The following is a 6,727-nucleotide window of genomic DNA, read 5'->3' on the forward strand; positions in this document are numbered from 1 at the left end:
ACGTGCCTCTGAAGCTAGGTCCATGAGATCTGCCTAAGGGGGGGACTCTAAGGGAGTTTTACAAAATACGGAGAACCCCATGTATGGCCTGAAGTCATGATGATGTGCTGATCTTTGCAGTTATATGCTGGGTCTCCAGTCAGAGGCCCCTTTCCCCTTTGGTCAAGACCTGGATGAATGTTTATTCTGAAAAACAGATTCTGGCTGAAGGATCCCATCACAGGAAGAAAGCAAGAGGTTTTTCAGTCCAGCTTCTCAGTAATTCAATCTACTCTTCTTCTCATGTTGAATGAGGCTCTTTTGACACCTATATTTCTCCCATATTTAATTTTCTCAGAATTTAGGTAAAATAGCTCAGCTGGAAAATGTTACTTTCTGTACAAAAATGTTTGTAGATGAATTTGTCCTGGCCATAGAGGTCAAGTGATGATAGTAAGTTGCTCATGATCAGTGTTCTGTTTTAATGTGGGAGAAGATCCACTTTTCCAAACATTGAAAGCTTCACCATTCTTTATGGAAGTATAAAGGCTAGTATGTACTGAGAAGTAGTGGAAGTAGAGGCAGTATGAAAGTCTGGGTGTAAGGGGAGGGAGGGAAGGAGCTGAGCTCGGTGGATGAGCTCATGCTTTCATCTGACACCAATTTCAGCAGAGCTGAGATTTCACCCCTCAGAGCTGGAAGGTCATGTTGTTCATGCCACAGCCTATCGGCAGAATCAGCTCAATCTAAATTGGCTTCAGGGAAGGGCTCATATTAAAAGCTTGCAGAGTGATTGTCAACTTTACAAAGGAGTTTTCATCTATCTATAGATATGTAAGTCAATGATTGCCCATAGCTAAAATTGATTTAATTCAAAACTGTGTGGAGGCAGTTTACACAAACCAGATTGGAGAGTAGCAACACACATACTCCTAAACCATCTGAACAGAACGGCAAAACAAGCAACTGTAATTTAGTGTCAATCTAGTATGTTAAGGAGACAAAGCAGAAACAAAAGTGCCCTTTCTTACAATAATAACACAGCTTACAGATACGTGAGAGCAAGATAGTGAGAAGTTTACACCTGAGCTTTCTCGTGCCATTTACTTTCCTTCTCCTATTTTCAGCCCATCTCTCCCTTGAAAAGCATCAAAACGAAAAAAGTACTTGAAAACAAGAAAATGAAGTCATTTCTATTGGAGATGAATCCAAAGAGATTTATGAGCAGTTTGTAAAAACTGTCTTGAAAAAAAAGACCACAGACTTAAACTTTTCCTTTTTTACTCAACGAGAAAAATTGGTATTAAAACTGCATTGTCGCCCACTTAGATCTAATTAAATGAGTTGAGTAGTAGAAAGGAACAAGAAACCATTAAATCAATACTATGTTAGTATTAAATATTTTGAACCTACACTGATGCCAGAGGGCATACAAGAATAACAGGTAGGCTTATTTACACTTAAGAGTGTGAGTCACCTATAAGTAACAAGGAGTAAGGAAGAAAGTTCGCCTTATAGGCATACATTTTTTAGAGCATGTTTCTCACCTGCTTTTTGAGAGCTAGTCATTTTAAAAGGTTTTATGCTTCGTTAATTAATCCTCCATCCTGACCAGGAATTTTATTTCCCTTGCTTTTCACTCCTCTTTTTACACATATCAGGCACTTCCTGGAAAGCATCACTGAAACTCCATCAAAAACGTCCACATTTTTGTAAAGACTGCAGGGAAACTTTTCTGGATGCTTCTGAACGTAAGCAGTTTCTGACAAGATACGAGAAGAAGACAGTGGCCTGTAGTACTGCATGAATCCTTGGCCAGTACTGCAGCCAAAATGTGAAAATTAGCATGTAATCCAGCTGGGAGTACTCAAGTCTTCTATTTTTAGAGCCTCTATTTATAACAATTTTATTAACAGTGCTGGAACATTTCAGTTAGGATGACTCCAGTACACCTTGTGCTCAGTGCTGTGCAAAATTATTCTAAGTAAGGTAACATTTTTTTCCTACCAATTTACATGACGACACCCTCCAGACCTATTTCACATTTTTCCCAAGTTTAGCCCTGTTCTTCCACATTCATGTACTCATTTTTCTTATGTGCCTGTCTAATCACTTTTTTTTTCTTCCTCTTAAGCTGAATGTTCTTTCGGGTGAAAATAACTGCTGCTATCTTCACTACAGTTCCCAACAAAAGGGCCAAATCCACAACAGAGCTATCTGTGTGTGTGTGTGTTGAAAATAAGACTGGAAGATATTTCAAAAGTCATCTGCTGCTCCAGTGTCCCAGTACCATTCCTGGTGGGATATCTTTGTAATGTGAGTCCAGAGAGGCGGTAAGGGTGGGACAAAACCAAAGGGGGAACAGGCATGTGATGCCCCTGGCCACAGGCTCCTCTCTAGATGAATCCCCTCCCTGTGTTACAAATGACTAATTCTTTCATTTTGCCTTTTCTCTCAGATTAGCAGCAAAACATTTCAATTGCCTACTGCTGTGTTTTGCTTTGTGTTTCCAATTCAAGTTGTAAAAGTCCTCTTTAAGGGCTATTTAACACAGTGTTGCTATGATAGATATTGACAGAAATTGAAAGGGAATTTGTAAAAGTGATTTCTTTTTGTTTTGTCTGAATCATCATCATTACAAGTAATAGCTTGGAAAGTTGTTCAGCTTGCTTGTCTGTAATGAATAGTGTTCAATAGGCTCTGTATCTTGAGAGGCTTTGTTGCCAAATACAAGTTTGTCAGATATATTGGAGCACTCTGGAGATCAAAGAATAGCAAAATGTTAATAGATGGTTGTCTCTGTTTGTGCAAAACATAATTTGTTTCCATTGTTTCAAAGGGCAGAGACAAGCCTATACAAAGTGTATCAGAAGAAGCTTTTCAGCTGGCATTGTATCCCCAGGCTGGCAGGTGCAGACTAGATTTGCAGCAAGGCTTTTCACTGCAGCAAAGTGATAACAACTTCTTTGTGTTAATTTTTAGCCACAGAGGGGGAAATCTCAGTCTCTATAGGGTTAGAAATAAAATAAGAAAATCTAAGTCTTTAATAGAAATTAAACTAAGAAAGACTATTGGCCCCTGTCTTAAATCTGTAGTACAGATCTTAGTGTTTGATACCCAGACAGCTGACACTAATTTCTGACTAGATGCTTTTACTCTCCAAGTGTATTAGATCTTATTTTGCTTTGTATGAATCTGTTAGCATAATGTCCTCCTCTTACAAAGAAGCAGGCAAGAAATTCATACAAGGAAGGATCAGAGTACTATATCTCAATTCTTTGACTAAAAAACAGGCGAGCCTTTCATTCTTCCCTGCTCATGGCCCCAGGATACATTAATTCTAATGTTTGCTAACTTCATGGTTTTCTGAAGTCCAGGAAGAAGTTTGACATCTTTTCAAAATAGCCAAGATGCAGACAGCTCCCATCCCAGATTGTCTGGCCTGCCAGGCAGGGAGACCAGGCACATGGCTGGGCTGTGAATTCTTTGCTTCTAGGAAACTATAAGTTGCACAGCTTCATGACTTTTCAAGACAAGCCCAGTAAATATCCTGTGCTGGATTTTATACTCTCCTCTTGTCTCTGTGCTGAGGTATGAGAACTTTGTTTGCTGTCACGCTGGGTAGGGGAAAAGCACCTTACCCTGTGTGACCATTACTCTTTGCAGCTGGCAAGAGTAGCTGCTCAGTGTCTTCAAACAATAGTAGAGGAAGCCTGTCAATGTTTCTGAGTGAAAGGATGAAAGTGGAAGCTGGTGGAAATTAAATATTTTGCAATTTCAAAACAAGAAATCAAGAATACACAGACTTTAGTTTTGTAGCTGTGCAGTAGCCTCCAGAACCTGAAGAAAAATACATTCAGAAGCCAGATGAAAAGGATACACTAATTATTTAAGAGAGTAGCTGCATCTAGTAGACTGTAACATCCAAGCAGAGCAATTATCCTTCTTTTCCATCTACTGCCTTACCTGGATGCAAATTGGGTCAGGGAAGAGAACAGGCATGGAGTGAAGGAGGGGCGACTTGTTTACATGCCGGATCTGTATGTGTCATTCTTTTATTTTTTTCTGTCCATCGCATTACTGTATCCTTGTAGAGGAGCACTTCTGTTACTTCTGTTAGTACTAATTGGATCTGAATGTCCTGCAAGTCTTCAGGAAGGGAGAGAACAAAGATGCAGAGGTAGATGTGGGAAATAGAGGGGGAAGTCTGTCCCAAGTGAAACAACAAACTCAGACCAAATCTTCTTGGTTCTGAAAAGGCATGCTACAAACTTACAAATCTCATTATCAAATCAGGGGAGTAGCACAGCTGCTCCTGTCAGCACAAAAGCCATCAAGTTCAAATAGGCACTGTGCGTGTGTGCAAGGCATGACAATTTTCCCTGACTCTCATCAAGGCCAGTCTTTGCCAGCACCTGCTTTTGTTCCAGCTGCAAATAGATCCCTTTTGGGATCTGGGAAGCAATGAAGGCCCAGTATGCTTATGAGTTGGGACCTGCCAGGTTTCTGTAGCCATCACAGTATAAGCAGAGAGGAAAACTTAGAGATGTCTTTTCCTATTCCTCTGCCTCAGTTTCCTTGTCTGAAAATAGGCAGAATAGCATCAATCTTTCTTACAGTCTTTGAGATGCATAAGGTGCTCAATATTATACTTTGTAGCTGTTGCAGCAAGACAGCACAAAACCATCAATAATCTTGCCACACAGCCATCATACACTTAACCTTTGCTTTAAAAATCTGGCTCTCCTGAATCTGCACAGTGAAGAACAATTGAAATTGTTCAGAGTAAACCCTCCAGAAATCAAAGCCCCTAATACAAAAAGGAAGCAAAATTAGAGAATAATACTGGGTTTTCTTCAGCAACCTCATTGAGATAAAATATTTTACGCATGCAAATATGTGCATTCATACTTTTTTTTAGATTTTTTCCAAAACGCAGATAGTTGGAAAAGCAGTTGCTTATTATTATTTCTCGTATATGCTTTCAAGAGTGAATTACATTAATTCCATTTCTCTCAGCTGGTAATTAATACTCTTTTTTTTTTTTTTTTTTTTTTTTTTTTTCTGCTTTCATTTAGTGTGTAACTTATGACTAGAGGTTAATAAATCTCTGTCCATCTATTATGCTGAAATGACTTCTTCCTTAATAATTGTCTGTGCTTTAAGATTTCTCTTCTCCATCTGTTAGATATCAATATTGGATTCTGTGATGAAATATATAGTGTAAAATATTTTCTTCTAGTTGTCTGAAACAGTGCTATTTTATATGCTTTGATTAAGCTGTTTTTCTATATGGACATTTTTGGTCTATCAATTTTCCTGTTTCTTATGATACTACTTTTCAAAAATTACTAATAATGGTACCTGTTGTGTTCCTCAAATGCAAATAAGAAGTGAACAGATGCTATTTCAAATTGCTATGTACTAGCAATAAAAAATACAGGCAAAATAAGCCTCTTCGGAAGTGCTGTGCTTTGGTCTTTCTACCTTATATAGTAGTATCATCAAGTGGAAAAGGCTGGATAGCAGGATGAGTTGGTGCTTAATGAGGTACATAAACAGTTCTGTCATTTTATATGTATTATTTTTATCTGAGACCTTCTTATAATATATATAATACAGACTTGTCATCTAGCAATAATTTGTTTTGGATTGTACCCTGGTATCCCAAAGACTAGTTATTCTCTCCCATTACCCCACCTAGCTGCCTGAACTGGAGATGCTGGTGAGAGTTTGATCATGTTGTTTCAGGACCGTGTCCAGTGCTGTCTCTGGAGTTGCTTCTAATGGGAATGCCCTTCATTTTTATTACCATTAATGAGAACTAGGAGAGAAGACTTTCTGTCTACTTAATGAGAATACTACTGGGAGCAGATATGGAGAAGCAGAGGATTTGAAAGGTTGACCTTTGTAATGAACCAGAATGTTATCAAATGATGTCAGCCATGATATCAAATTGAGTATATAACAGGTCTCTGTCTTATATGAGGTCAAATAACAGTGTGACAGTGAATATTACATGCCTAAAGATAACACAACAATTTGTCTCTTACAGAAAAAAATTAACACTGTGCTTTTATATGTATTATTGATCAATCCAAGTATGTAATGGTAGGAAATGCAGGACAGTGGAAACTGGAAAAAGCAAATTTTTAGCTACAGAACAGGCATTGTGCTTTCACTAGTGTAGCAGAAATGCTGAGTCATGGCCTGTGATTGAGCATCTGGTGGGAAGGCAGAGCCAAGCCAGGGGAGCTCAGGTGCATGCAGTACAGCTGAGTGACCAGAAGAGGCGGTTCCAGGGTTCATCCCTTCCCACACCTCATTTAAGGGTTGGCAGAGGAGGTGAGGATATTTCTCTGGAGATCCCTGCATACCTGGGTCCTTCTAGAAGTAAGAAGTTTTCCTTCCTTTGTTTTTGCGTCCACAGTTGCTGCACTTGAGCTTGTTCTCATTTGTTGCAGCCTAGGATTGTGCTACCCCACTGCTATTGCTGTACTTCCCATCACATTGTAGCATTGCTGCTAGGGATAATGTAGATTTGGAACTGACGTGTCTTTGTTGCTAGTGTACCAAAGTAAGCCACATCAAGAATGTTTTATACAACTATCCAAATCTACATACTGAAATCATATGTCATAGGCACTGTACTGGTTTGTGTTTATGAGTGGATGTGCATGTTGAAACCTTGACTTACATCCCAAGCATACTAAGTATTTACCAGGAAAGTTTACCTCACGCATCAGAT

Source organism: Centrocercus urophasianus, unplaced genomic scaffold (genome assembly GCF_019232065.1).
Source record: "Centrocercus urophasianus isolate 14NV4802_14NV808 unplaced genomic scaffold, USGS_Curo_1.0 seq_13, whole genome shotgun sequence".
In the NCBI taxonomy this organism is placed as follows: domain Eukaryota; kingdom Metazoa; phylum Chordata; class Aves; order Galliformes; family Phasianidae; genus Centrocercus; species Centrocercus urophasianus.